Genomic DNA, 16182 nt, shown 5'->3' on the forward strand with positions numbered 1-16182 from the left:
TATTTGTGAGTAACTAACAATATAAAAAAACATGCCTTCAAGATATTCCACTTTCTCTTCCTTCTGAATTATTTCCAATGTTCCAAGTAAGTGAGGACAAGCACTGTTTCAGCACTGTGGCCAGCTCCCATTTGATAGATTTGTCCAGTGGATAGTAAACATCTACTGCAATGATACCTTATGGGAGCTGACCTGAATACTAAATCAACGTTTCCAGGATCCTGTCTGGCTACTATTATAATAATAATGTCTTTATAAGATGCCATGTGTCAAAGCACAGTACAATATGGGTGAAAGACAATAACTGACATCATAAACAGGTTAACATCAATTTATACACAAGTCAGTAGGTCCCTGCTCCAAGGAGGTCATAGAGATCAAAAGTAAAAATGATATGAGTTCTATGCCCTAATGCAATGATAGCAATTTGTCTTTCTTCTTTTCTTTTTTTTAGTGAAGAATTCAAGAAAACAGCAAATTAATATTAAGGAAAATGTGTTATCCCATTTACACCAAAACCTGTCAAATACACCACACGGAGTCACTCACATTTGATTATCAAAGCAGGGCTGTTTTAAGGTGGTATACATTGAGTATGGATGAAATATGATTCTCATTATTATTAGGTCTCTACATAGGTAATGGATATCATGCCGTGTTGCCTGGCAGACACATGCCTTCCCCTGGTGTGAAAACAGCGATATATCCTTTTTTCCTCAAACATGTGCAACTGTTTGATCATCAATTGTTCTCTTACAATATCTCTCTCTAAGGTCCCTGTCCTATTATTGATAGCTTCAGAGGACATTATGTTTCTAAAGCCCAATTGAACTGCCATATATTAAACAGCTGTGTCAACCATAACAACTAATGCATATAAAATAAAATACACTTACTGGCAGCACTCAATTCTTGCAGATCATTTCTTATTTACAAATGTGTGAGGTGTACACCAGGTGCTTTTACTATATTTATTAATTATATTGTATGCAAAGGTCCTCAGCCATTTTCAGATGGGGTTTTTTTTTCAACTGCCCCGCGTTTATGGTAATTGGAATGAATGTGTAATATTGCCCATGTAAGTATAGTATTCAGAGGTTCATATCTACCAAAGTAAAGTACACAGCCTTGTCTTTGTTAGTATACAACTTTACGATAATGAAAAGAAACAGAAGTGCGCAACCCAAAAGAAACCAAATTGTGTTAAAAGAACAGTGTCTGTATTGTGATAAACCTCTAAATAAAGTGAACCCTCCTTAATAACCAGTTAGGGACAATAATGCAGGCACAACCCTACTGTGGAAGTGAAAAAAATATATAAATATATATAACCATACAAGATAGTTGGTTTGTTGTGTTTGCTGCTACAGTTAGAGGAGTAGCTCAACACTCCACGGAGCTAAAGACAAAAGACAAAAAAACAAGCGCAAAACGCAAATAGTGAAGTATATCAAAATTATTTTTAGTGTTTAAAAAGGGTAAGTATTCTGCGTACATCAGAAAAATAGAACATAAGCATTTCGTGTAACAATACACGAGTTACCACAAGGTAGATGACAGGACACACGATAGAAGGGAACGCCTCAGGTAAGTGGACCTCTGCACCCTCCAGGTGTCATCTGGCTCCTTGGTAATAGTTGATCACCAGTCTCCAAACCGTCTCAGGTACACTCTCTTAATGGTCTTCGTGACGATGGAGGGAAGTCTGTATTCCAGACGAGACACACTATGTGTGCATTAGGACAGAGTCTCTAAGTCCATAGATGTATACCAGTAGCGGGTAAACCACCGCAGTGTGTCCGCTTCCACACCTCACAGTCCGTCGCTCTCCAGTAACGTCACTCCTCGCGCATGAGTGTGACATTATACGAAGTGCGTACCTCCAACGGGAGACACCCGGCAAAATATCTCGTGTGCACAATAACACGGAAAACGGCATAAAAAAGCAACAATAAAAGCAGTAGTCCTACGCGTTTCGTAGCTAGAGTGCTACTTCTTCAGGTCTCGTCTGGAATACAGACTTCCCTCCATCGTCACGAAGACCATTAAGAGAGTGTACCTGAGACGGTTTGGAGACTGGTGATCAACTATTACCAAGGAGCCAGATGACACCTGGAGGGTGCAGAGGTCCACTTACCTGAGGCGTTCCCTTCTATCGTGTGTCCTGTCGTCTACCTTGTGGTAACTCGTGTATTGTTACACGAAATGCTTATGTTCTATTTTTCTGATGTACGCAGAATACTTACCCTTTATGATAATGAACCTGCTACTTACCTCAATTCTGTTCTTTACTTTGGCCTTATGTAATTGTTACTCTCTCTATCAACTACAAACATCTCCCTCCTGGTCCACACCCACAGTAACCATACACCCTGGACTACTTAAAAGCCTTGCATTATCTAGTGAATGTCGGTGGAGAGCTCTGAAAACCAGAACACCTAGAACCACTCATTCTAACAGATATGGCAATCATTGCAACTTTGCAGCCTGCAAACTATTACTCAAATTCCTGTTTATACAGTTACTCTCTTTAGCAGGAGATATTGAACTCAATCCAGGCCCTTGCTCTGCAACTCTGCCCCATAGCCCTGAGAATGCCCAATTCAAATTTCAAAAAGGGCTATCTGTCATCCATATTACTGCCCAAGCTGGATGAACTATGGTGCATTTTGCATAAGCCTAAAGCCATAATTCTTACAGAAACATGGCTAACTTCTAAAACCTTTGGTGCATCTATCTCCATTCAGGGAAACTCCATTTTTTAAGGAAAGATAGGACAAAGAGAGGAGGAGGTGTGTTACTTCATATTGAAAACTCCTTCAATTTACGTTGCTAACATTTGATGAAATTTGCCTCCCTTTCGCTAAGCTTATTCTTATTGTTGGTATCTACCCCACTGCTAGCCCCACTATAATCCCTGACTGATACAGTATGACTCACTTTCTTGACTCAATTTTCTCTCTAAATGGGAAGAGTGAGCTGTTAGTTACAGGTGATTTCAACTTCAACCGGCTAGAAACAAAAAACAACAACATCTGGGCACAATTCGGGTCACTAAATTTAACCCAAATAATTTTCCAATGCACACGGACAAACCTAAAATCTTGCAACTATTCCTTGCTAGATTGAATCTTATACACTTGTCCAACAGAATCCAGTCCTCTGTTATCTTAGCGATGTCCTCCAGGTAAGGGGCATGCAGGAAATTCATGAAGTAGGTACATAAAATAAAAAAATATGTAATAGTGTAACCAATTTTGCAACTAATAAATGTGTATATTTATGTGTCTGTTCCACTCACATATTGTCCTTAGGAGTATGGCATATCAGAGATTCTGTCTCTCTCTGATGGGAGCAAAGGTATTAATCTCTAGTGTAGTCTCTTGTGTATACTGCAGTGATCCTCCGATATAACTCAAAAGTAAGAGAAGACTCAAAATAGTGTAGTGTCTACAATATGTAGTAAAAGGGAACAAGCTAAAATATGTACATTCACATTTTGCACATATACAATGCGCATAGGAATAATAAGAACTGAGGGTCAGTGGCATATCTTTCATCGATTGCTGCCTGCTCTGAGGTTGCTTCCGCGGTCCTACGTCATTTCCGGTGATGGCTCATCTGGTATCCTACCTGATATTTTCAGTGACCATGCAATAGTATACGATGTAAAGAAAATCAAACCACCCAAATCAAGCCCCAAAGTTCTACTCACTAGAACATTTAGAGACCCTAACCCACAACAATTTCTGGCTGACCTTACCAATTGCCCAGAGTACAGAATTAACCTGGTATCTGACACCGATTCGGCACTTGATTATTTCCAGAGTTCTTAAAGCTTTGATACCCGTACTCCACTATGCCGAATAAGAGTACAGCTCAACCCTGTTATAACGCGATCCGTTACAACGCGAATCCGCTTATAACATGATGCAAGCATGGCTCCCAATTTTCGTATTTATGAATACTTTACAACACGATTATTCGTATCTTAAATACTTTATTGTACAATGCATACAATTGTACATTATTTCTAACGCGATCCGCTTATAACACGATGTGATTCTTTGGACCCCAAGCACAGCGTTATAAGGGGGTTGAGCTGTACCTCCGGTGGGTTACAACCGACCTTATCGAGCTTTACCATTTTATGGAGGCCTTGTGTAAAAGATACAAAGTAACTGGTACTAACAAGGATCTTAATAACTACAGATACCTGTGGAATGCATCCACAATGCAATCAAAACTAGCAAATGCATAATATTACTCAGACAATCTTCATCAAAATACATTATTTCCAGCAATCTTCTGGAAGTTCATCAGCAATATATTCCAGCCTTCCAGCCACCAACAACCATCTAATATACAAAAGGATGATACTAGTCTGTCTAATCACACTGACATTGCAAACGCATTTAGGAATACTTTGTGGGGTTGTGCTACTTCCCTACTATCAAGGCGCAACCCTAACAACAAACAAGAAGCTCAATCTGTGAGCACCCCTATAGCTACACCCCCTCCCACAGTGCTCACACATTTACATTCTTCCCAGTATCTGAAGAGATTCATAGGTGCTCATAACAATAAACACCCAATATGGACCTAACCTACTGCACTCAGTGCCCCAGTCACTGCCATACTGTTTGCCTACTTAATCCACTCTATTTTATCTTCAAGCCATATCCCACAGACTAGGGTTGTCCCAGTCTTCAAAAGTGGGGACAAAAATATTGTCTCAAACTACGGACCAATTTCTGTTCTCCCAATACTATCCAAAGTCATGGAAAATGTGTTCACTCCCAATTAACACAACTCCAACTCCAATCCGGCTTTCGTCCTAACCACTCCAAGTAACTACCCTCTTAAAAGATTTCAATGAGATCCAGTGTGCAGTGGAACTGGGAGAACTCACTGGTGCACAGTGGCGGATTTAAAAACATAGCGCCCTTAGGCACTTACTTGGTGCCGCACTCCTCTTCCAGTGCCAAGCCGTCCCGTTCTGTTGTCATGGCGATGGGACGCTGTGTGACATCACATTGTAGGCTGCGCATGCATGAATGGCGCATGCGGGCCGTGCATACACGATCAGTGCTTGGCAGCCATTCAAGCGCAATTGGTGCTTGCCAGCCATTCATGCATATGCGTGATTATCACTTGCCGGCCACGAATGCCTCATCGGTGCTTGCTGAACGCATGTGCGCATGTGCAGCCGGCAAGCATTGATCGCACATGCGCATGAGCGGTCGGCAAGTGCCAGCCGCCCCAAAATGTTGCCGCTTATGCCGGGCCTGTCAGGCCTAATGGGAAATCCGTCACTGCTGGTACAATATTCCTAGATTTTGCAAAGGCTTTAGATATTGTTGACCATGTTATCTTGTTAAACAAGCTCTAGTGCTCTGGGACAGAGAGAACAAGCTTTAAACTAGTTTCACTCCTATCTATCAGGTAGATCCCAATCTGTGTCTATATCGCCATGAGCCTGTTCTTTCAAGACTTTAGGTGTCTCACATTTTAATCTTGTCTGTAACTGTTACATACGCCCATAATCATATATTATCTGTAACTGTCCATGAAATGTCTGGAAACATAACTCTTAACCGCTGTTCATTCAACGTAACCATGTACTGTTAACATAACTCAGGACATACTAGAAAACGAGAGGTAATTCAATGTATTATTTCCTGGTAAAACATTTTATAAATAAAATAAACAATACCAATAGGGCTTCCCATTTTTGCTCACCGTCAACAGAAACAGAAACTTCTGCAGCATTTGCTCCCTTACTGGATGTCCATCTCCCCTCAATAACCTCAGTCTGTCTACTCCTGAAGACCTAAGTGATGCGATAAATGACTCAACTCCTAACGCGTGCCGGGAATGAACCACAGCACGTCAAAAGAACGAAAATCACCAATAATCCTTCCTCTCCTGGCTGAGACTTGAAGTCTTGACCAGCTTTTCTTTGCTTTTTTATCCATGATTTGACAGACCTTACAGGCATTCTTAAGGTTCTCTGGTTTTGATGGGGGAGGAGGGGTACATCCGCTGTTGGCAATCTATTTCTCCACGTTTCCTTTTAGGTTAACGAGATACATTTTCACCTTTTAAGTTGTGACCCCCCCCCCCCCCCCGCTCTGTTACTGGTATTCCTATAGTTACATTTGTTTTGCTAAGCCAGTCCAACTTGTACAGTACCACATATGATATGTTATTCTGCTTCCTAACCCTCCAATACTAGGCCCTGATAACCATTAAGATCACTAGGCTAAACAGTAAATGGTGCTGTTTACCAAGCTACAGTTTATTCAGAACTATTGCTGCACAGGATAGAGAGGATCACAGTAATAAAAGTGGGGTCTCTATATGCGCAGGTTTTAGTGGGCTGTATAATCAATTCCAAAAGGAATTTAACTATGATTTCTGTCTAAGTCGAGTAAGGGTTAACCCAGGGTTTCTCAACTCCAGTCCTCCAGACCCCCCAACAGGTCAGGTTTTCAGGATATCCCTGCTTCAGAACAGGTGGCTGAATCGAAGACCTCACCTGTTGGGAGGGTCTTGAGGACTGGAGTTGAGAGCCCCTGGGATAACCAAACGTTTGTCTGGTAACCATGGTGACGCATCTGCATATATACCCATGAGACTCTGTGCTCCAATTAATTGCCCCTGACGAAGCTCGGTAGAGGAGTAAGACGTGTCAGCCGTGATGACATCATTCATTCTGACATTTTAATAGGAAGCAGTCAGGCAGGTAGAGATAAGCGCTGTGAAGAGGTATGATGATTTTAAGTGTAAATAATTGGGATGCTGGGATATCGGGCCAATAGATTGGTTTAGATTACACCTTTATTTAGAATAATAATCTATTGGTCTCCAATTTGCCAATACCTATGTTGCAGGGGAAAAGGGGGTAATATTGTATGATATTGTATGATATTGTAAGACCTCCCAGTATACAATGCAAATGAATGCGGCAAGTGCTGATGAGATAAATAAATAATTAATCAGAATATTGATGAGGAAAGGTCTAATATATCAGTGTACTATTTGCCACGAGGAGGGCCAATTACTTTCCACCCCCTACTCCACTTAGACAGAAATCATTGTTCAATTCCTTGTTGAATTGATTATACAGTCCAATAAAAACTGCACATATAGAGACCCCCCATTTTTACTGTGATCATCTCTCTATCCCGTGCAGCAATAGTTCTAACTAAACTGGAGCTTGGTGAACAGCACAATATACTCTTCACCTGACAAAATGTACTCAATCAGAATCTGCTTCATACCCAGCCCCCTTCCTGCCTGCTCCCTTTTTAATCGTCTTGTGACTGAATTTTGTACATACAGTATATGTTAATTTTTGTGGACGGATTATTCTAAACTAACTGTAATCAATGTTAGCCTTGAGAGTGCTCCTAAGTGAATTTCTTTGTGCAAGAGGTCTCCTCTCCCACTTTTGCACGCTCTTCCCCTGTATGTTTATTAATTTATATTCACAGTGACTCACCTTGCCTCTAGGGCTGGGATGGGCAACTCAAATCCTCAAGGGCCACCAACAGGTCACAATTTCAGGATTCTCCCTGCTTCTGCACAGGTGGCTCAATCAGTGGCTCAGTCAAAAACTGAGCCACCTGTGCTGAAGCAGGGATATTCTGAAAACCATTTTCTGTTTCTATTTTCATTTGGGAGGAAGCAGAGGAACTTCTATCCCTTGCAAGAATTGAGAAATCTGATTATACTCAGAACGCCTGATTTTGCTGGAACCCATGTGAGGGAGCTTAATCCCATGATTTTGACAATGGAAATAAAGATGAAAGTTTACTAGAAAACGTACTGAGAAACATATAATCCAACGACAATATCATACGGGCTCTGTTTTCCTAAATTACAATATGAAAAAATAAATCAGGAGTTTGTTAAATATTATAATATTCCAACCAACAAACAAGGCACCACCCCACAAATAGATTAGATTAAGTAATATCTATCCAATTTACATTTTTCTTCTCTGGATGCCAAGGCATCTAACTTTCTTAGATAGCCCTATTATATTGAATACATTTCTATATTCTGTTAACTCTCTTAAGGCATATAAAGCCCTGATCGCTTCACTAATCTGTACTATAAAACATTTGCTGCATTTTTATCTGTTAAGACTATTTAATTGTATTCTAAATGGCTCACCTCTCCCTCTAGAATTGCTACTAACGACAGTTTCTGTTATCTCTGAAGAGGCAAATACCCATCTTCTTGTTCCAATTATAGTCCTTTCTCACCAATAACCTTAACACCAAAATCCTAACAAAGATTTCAACTAACAGATTCAATGTTCACCTAAAATCTATCATTCATCCAGACCAGGTGGGCTTTGTCCCTGAACTTCACACTTTTGTCAATATAATAAGAGTGATTAACCTATTTCATCTAGCTAATAAACAAAATAGTGTCTCTCTGATATTGGCCTTGGACACAGAAAAGGCCTTTGACAGAATATCTTGGCCCTTCATGTTTCAAATTCTACAATTTGTTTTTAATAGAATAAAAGTTCTCTACACCGCCCTTTTGGTTCTGTCAAAAAAAACCTCTGGCTTTCTTTCTTTATCCCTTCTAAATTAAAAAGGGAACATGACAGGGCTGCCCCCTTTCTCCTCTACTTTTTTGCCATCACTATTGGCAGCTAAAGTCAGAGATAATCCTGAGTAAGGAGTCTGACTGTGGGTCACAGAATATATTAAATGTAGCTTTTTACAGATGAAGTGCTCCTTACTTTGACTAATCCCCTCCATTCACTTCCTTTTCTCTTTCAAGAGTTGAATCAATTTGCTCTAATTTCGAATGTCAAAATAAATTAATCCAAATGAGACACCATAGGCCTCCACATTCTGGCATGCCATTAAATTGATCTCTAAACATTTTGACAGCCAATGGAGAGACTCACACCTATAATATCTAGAAGTAAATATCTCCAAAACCTATGACTCTTTGGCTGTATTATCCTAAATTCTTTAAGCAACTAAAGAAAGATTACATTTCCATGAAAGATTAAGATTAACATTCTTGCACAGCCTATTCATCTATTCGAGATACTCCCGGTCTCTCTTCCAAAATGTATTAAAGATTTAGTAAGCACCATATCTAAATTCATTTGGAAACTGAAATACAACATTCAGTAATAACTCTCCCTTACGGTTCTGGAGGGTATCGACTGCTATAACCCAGCTATTACACAGTCACTAGGTTAACAAATCTGGTTTCAAATCAGGTCAGGACAAATCCTTCTTTCTATTTCTGGATCAAATGCAGTATTCTGAAGAGAACCTACCATTAGACATTTAGTGCCCTGCATAAAAAGAAACAAATCTTTCATACATACTTTTTTCAATAACTATAACTCGTGTATGTCCCTTCTTCTGCTTCTGATATATACAAGGCAGCATTTAGGCCAATAACCACATTTGATTTTAAATGTCTATATAAGGACTCTCGCTACATCAAAATAACTATTTTCATCCTATACCAACTTCGGGATTAAGACCCTGAATTTTTATTAATGTGCCACTGGGAATATGATTTAGGGACTACATTAAACACTGATCTCTAGGAGAACATAAAGGAAGGCAAATTAAACTACTCCATAAATGGTACTTTATACCTACAAATGTACTCAAATATCTCCCTTCTATTTGAGAGGTTGTGGACAGAACGGTTCATTACTTGATCTTTGGAAGACCGGCCCAATTATCCATCTCCTATTGTAGCAGGCCTGGACTCTTATTTATTCGATCACCAATTATGCCATAACATTGGACCCCTGGGTCTTTTTAACTTAAACCATGCCCTAATTTAGATAAATACACTGTTAAATGAATTACACACATCTTAAATGCTTCAAAACAGGCAATTGACTGCAAGTGGAAGCAGAAGTCCCCCCTGTCTTTGTCTCAGGTGAGATATAATGTCTTGGAGACCAGCATCATGGACAAATGCATCTCTATATACTGTATCCATTATACAACATTCAGCATAAATTTGGTTTGCTTTGGAACACTTTTCACACAAAAAACACAAAGCATGAATTAACTGGGGTAATAATGGTCATCTTACGGCATTGTGTCTCCATACCTCTGATGTATCCATTTCTCCCACTAAGCACTCCTCCGAAACCTCCCCATTTTCTCTATCCCTACCATTCTCCACTCCTTAAATGTGTTCATTTCAAAAAAAAATCCTAAATAAAATTAAAAAAAAAGATAATATGTTTTTTTTAATCTAAATTCTAACTTGGGTAATACTAGGTGGACATACAGTATGTGTTGAATTTAACCTTTTTGATTTGCGTATTTCTTCTCCTTTTTGCTTGAGGTTGTAAGCACGATCAGTCAGCCAGTTTGGATTAAAATGTAGACTTTTATTTGAAACCTTTGTTTTTCATGTCGATTACGAGCAGTTAGTGATGCAAATATCTAATCTATAGCGGATCAATTCTGCATCCATTAGGGCATAATGTTGCCTTTCAGTCTTTACTCATTCATTTTCCATTCAAAGAGCATTAATTCTTGTCACTAGCGCTTCTAGAGCAGCAGGCACTAATGGGTTAAAACAAATGGATAATTATAAGTCTCCTTAACTAGCAAGTTAAACTAATGCCAAATATAAACCAGAAATAATACATCTGGGCTATTCAACTTGGCATGATACTGAATTGCTTGTTGATACACAACATATTGGTAAAATTACTGTATCGTTCCCTCATGAATAGTTATACATAAAATATCCCACAGTCACCATGCATGAAACGTGCAAAGCCAGGAATTATACTCTGAAAAGTGCTTTTCAAAGTGGCAAAATAATAGATCTCTTAGATCTTTCTGTGGGAAGTTGAATGGCTAATGACTTATATTTATTACAACTGCCATTTCTAAAGCATTTATAAGCTGACCTATACATGTAGCATTATACACTTAGATTGCAGGCAGTCTAGAATTTTTGATTATTAAGAAATACATTTTTATTTTCTTCCTGCTGATAAGGAAGGGATTTAAAGTGTATTTCCTCTTTTTAAAGAAAATCCCAAAACCTACTGTATTAGGTAATTTTGGAGTAAATGAGACTGCGTTCATAGGTTACAATGCTGGGAGTCAATGATCCGCTAATCGACAGATGAGGCCATCAAGGTTTTGAACAGGGAAGACGTGAGATGTCATTAGGCTAGAGGAGATTTGAGCAATTCCTCTTTACAATGCTGGTCAATGTGAGGTCTGTAAGCACAAACATTGGGATCAGTAATAAATGGTGCTGAATCTTATAAAATCATCTTGATAGAACCTCTTCTCCCTCACTCCTTCAATGAATATAATATCCATTTGATCCCATTGCCTCTCCAACAATTTCTCAAACTCCGGACAGTTTATGACTGTACGTAGTCATATAGTGCAACATTCAGTAACAGGCCCTTTCTTTAGCTATACTGGACGTTACTGCTGATGATATGCAAACAAGGTGTAACAACACCTATACACCGAGGTCCGTTATAGTTAAGAGAGAGATCTACTTTGTTTGAGTCCCAAGCACTATATACAGTATATCCCCTCAATCACACCTTCAATCGTCATGTGGAGAGACACCTGAGGACAAAAAATATGCCCCCAAGAGATACCTGGGAATTATGGTATCTCTGTCTCCTGAGACAACTAACTTGCTTATAAATCGGTTTCTGGATTCGGGTTAACATCAGGAGACATTGTCTGTTACATCTTTTAATAACATTATATTATGAGCACTGTGTTAGTGGAGCTTGGTGGATCTGGGCCTAAGTCTCCTTACCCCTGATCTCGCTAGGTAGTAAACTAACTTTAGGAAAGCACCTGCACTACAAGGGAGGCAAAAAGGCAAGTTATATTGGGATGGTCACATAGGGTGGGATTCGTACCTCAGGGTTTACCAATGATGCAATCCTGCTGTGCTCCGGTTCCTCAAGGATTAAATGAGAACATATTGGCTGGGGTGCGTGGGGTCCGTACAAAAAGTTCCCCGATCTGTTTGCCTCCCTACTTGTCAAGGAGACTTCCTGACACTGAGCTGCAAACATTATTTTTAACTTTCTCCCTAGTAATAATTCCCTGGTCTCAATGCATTTCAATATTATTTAATTGTTAGATGCTCTTCAATTGCCTCTGATAGGATCTTTAAAATGTTGGTATGTGTGGGCGTTTATAAAGGGCCTCATGTTTTGGTCCCATATCTTCTGCCTGCAGGAAGTTTCTGCCTGAAGTTGCCTTTCCTTGTCCTCCCCAGCTAGTTATATCCGGCAAACAGCCCAGGCTTCTCTGCATTATCTGCTATTCCTTCAGTGGCGGGTCAATGTATATGCATTTCCAGTCATACCTGGAGCTTCCCTGTGTCTTGCCAGGATGAGCACCTGCAGAAAACAGCTGCCGCCTTATGAGCAAGTGTAGTGCAGTAATTGAGATCAAGCCCAGGGGACAAGATGGGTACCGTTAGCTTCCCCTCTTTGACGTGGCAGCTGCTAAATTGATATGTTTGTTAGATTTGTGTATGAAGGCATATCAAAGAGCTGTTTAATAGCAATAGGTTAAATCAGGGGGGCTCAGCTCCAGTCCTCAAAAACAACAAGTGTAACCCCTCTCATTCCCTAATTTAAATTATACACATATACACATATACTAGGGCAGGGGGCATGAGTTCACCTCCCCGTCGTGGAAGTGTGTTGACCTGTAATTTCTATATATGTATATCCCTATTCAGAGAGAGCACATGCGACCTGCCAAGGTACATGGCCTGGTGCAAACAACGCAACGGAACTTCCTTTAGCAATAATCATACTTTATATATGTGGTGGTGTTGTGGTACCTATTTACAGGTGCCCAGCAATACATATGGAATACACAGGCCTTATATACAGTACACAACAATAGCGCAGTGCAAGTGTCCCATAAAGTCAAGAATATAATCCCGTGACCCGTGTGCTAAACTAATGGGCCACAGTTGGTGCCGGAAAAGCGTAGGATCTCATATAAGACAAAGTCCCGTATAGTAGTTGCAGGCCTGATATTTCTATATGTGCATTGATCACTATCTCTTAGTGAGACACTCACAGAGAGCAGTAGTTGGTGTGTAGCGGGTAAAGAGATCTTTTAGGACAAAGGATACTGGGGAGTTGTACTGTAGGAGTGATCTCCCAGAAGTCTCTTCTGTTACTCAGGACTCCGTGATCCTGATGTTATCGGTCCTTACACTCAGATATACCAACGACTCCTATTCTCGCTCGTTGCCTCTTTTAACAGCTATCTACTTGGGCCTTGGATAGTATGCAACCACGATTGTCTTTCTTCTCCAGTCTCAAGAGTTGGGTGCTAGTGCCTTCTTTCCTCTGTTCACAGGCATTTGCAATGGACACTCCCCGTTGCTGCACTCGCCACTGTGTTCTTGGTAGAGCAGCTAAGCACTTTACAACCATCTTACACATTCCAATATACAGTTTATATAGAACAGGGGTGGCCAACTCCAGTCCTCAAGGGATCGTCATCAGGCGAGGTATTAGGCATATCCCTGCTTCTGCAAACGTGGCTCAGTCATTTTGATTGAGCCACCTGTGCTGAAGTAAGGATATCCTTAAAACCTGGCCTATTAGTGGGCCTTGAGGACTGGAGTTGGCCACTCCTAGTATTAAATATATAGGGGATGTTAGACACGCATTAGAAAGAGACCTAAGAGCACGCTTAATGCTAACAACTTTATTATGACAAAGGCAATAAAGCTGACAGATTACTAATAAACTAATTGAGAAACATACAATCTCACTACAGTATCCGCTCCATTAGAACTGGATTCGGATACTAATTTACAATCTGCAAAAAATAGAAATAGGCTTAAATATTTTGATTCTCCCCCCAATATTCCTGCCAACAAACAAGACATCCCCCCAAGCTCAGCACAGCTGGAGGTACACAATACCGGAGCGCAACATGGTGCAATACATCCCGCAACACTTCAAGCATCTACAGCACGCCGTTCCAGGGGCTCATTATTAACTGGTACAGGGCCATCGGCTCAGAAATAAATAAATAATAATAGCTTAGGAGAGTCATAAATAGGACAGGCAAGCTCTGCGTTTGGGGTTTGATTTCAATGCCAGCCCGCCGAGAGTGAAACACCTTCATGGCACAAACCCCCATCTGTGTAAAGTGGGCTATTGAGATTATGTGCGAGAAATGTGCAAGCGTGTTTTAACTGATAAAAGTGCATTCCCCACGGCTAATTTTTTAATTTCTCATTTCCTTGTGGATGTAGCCCTATGACAGAATGTTTCATGCTGTTTAAAGCAATATTTGTTTCATTTTGTGATGTATAAATCGAAATTGTTATCAGAAGTTTAGACTTTTGAGCTAATTAAAGATGCATGCTTTGATGCCTGTGTATTCTCCTGACTGGTGCAGAGAGAGATGAAAACTTGAAAGTAAAACTTAGCAAACTGGATTTCCCATGGTTGCAGTCACAAGCACAGTAACTATAGTAAACTTTCTGGCTGGCAGTCCTACTCTGTGCCCTGTTCTCCTTCAAACTGAAACAGTTCCCCTTAACCCTTAGCCCCTTCTAAGAACCAATCAAATCCTGTTGCCCGGACAGAGCAGCAGCAACTACAGTATACACTCAGCGACTGTGGTAGGAACACAATATGTGCCATTTTCCAACTGTGTGTTTATATAAAAAATAAACAGGATGCATACTTTAAGAGCAAAAATAGTCAAAATGTTTACTGTGCTCAAAAGAAAAAAAGAAAAAAACTCATTGGGTTTGCAAAAAAATATAAACACAGTTTACTTGTTAAATTGAAAAAAATACAATGCGCAAAAGTATTGCTCCAGCAGTGATCTGGAAACAGACATAGATCTGAAGTTCACCTTAACGTTAGGTAATAGGCAAATGAGACTGGCATGGCAAGTAAGGCCTAAAGCCCCTTGTAATGAGAAACACCTAAAAGCAATGGCCTTCAATCTCCTGAGCTCAGATTGTCCCTGGACTTCAGAGAGTTCGGGAAGAAGACATGAGGGGACTGGGAGCTATGAACACCCAGAGGTAAAACAGAAGCTGTCATTCATAGGATGTCTCAATCTGGCTACCTACAACTAGAATTTATAGTGACAACTGCGCACCAATGCTTGATCACAATCGGATTGTGGAAAATGGACTCAGGCTAATAAGACATAACCATCTCTGTGGGGCCAAATGATCCCTGAGGTAGGGGCAAGCAATGAAACCCCATGACACCTCCAATAGGGACGGTCCCCTCCAAAAGAATGAAAAGTACTCACATACTGCACTGATCCAAATTCCTGCAGGATGTGCAACCGGGAAAATGCAGTCAACTGTAGAAACAGAGAACTGGCGCACAATCCAATGAAGTGGGTCCCAGGATAGACAAAAAATGATTTATTGGTAAAATTTCATCCAACAAACGGAGGAGAGCAACCTCCTACGCGTTTCGTGTACGGTTGTACACTTTATCAAGGAGTAACCTTGACTCTCCTCAGTGAAGCAGCACTACAAGAACGGGAAGACCAACGTGAAAACAATAAATGGGATATTGTTGACCTTAGTGAATTTAGAAGAAAAGATTCATCGTTAACCAGCGATGGAGAAACAACATAGTGGAGCATGAAAGCTTATCGGAAAGAACAGTCATTCAGTTCACAAAGATATACAGGCTTCAAATTATTCAAGTGTATGCTCCAACGTCAAGTCACAAGACTTCTACCATGAAATCAACCAATTTAACAAGAAGGAAAATTGTCACCTCAAGATCGTTATGGGAGATTTCGATGCAAAGACTGGTTCTCAGCAGAAAGACGAAGCAACAGTTGGTAAGTTTGGTTACGGCAACAGGAATGAACGTGGAGACAGTTGGTAGAATCTGTAGAATGTGAAAACTTCTACATTATGAATTCATTCTTCAAGAAGAATCCAAATAGAAAATGGACATGGAGGGGACCCAACGGAATAAAGAGTTAAATTGAGTATATCCTAGCTAACAAGAAACACATGTTTTGAAACAAGGGGGATATTATAGTAGCTGGGAGTTAGTCCTTGTAAAACCACACGGTTTGAAATGTTTAGAAGTAGGGGATTAAAACAAGGTAAAAATCGATCGGTATTCTGTATTGC

The sequence above is a fragment of the Ascaphus truei genome, chromosome 10, assembly GCF_040206685.1.
Source record: "Ascaphus truei isolate aAscTru1 chromosome 10, aAscTru1.hap1, whole genome shotgun sequence".
NCBI lineage: Eukaryota > Metazoa > Chordata > Amphibia > Anura > Ascaphidae > Ascaphus > Ascaphus truei.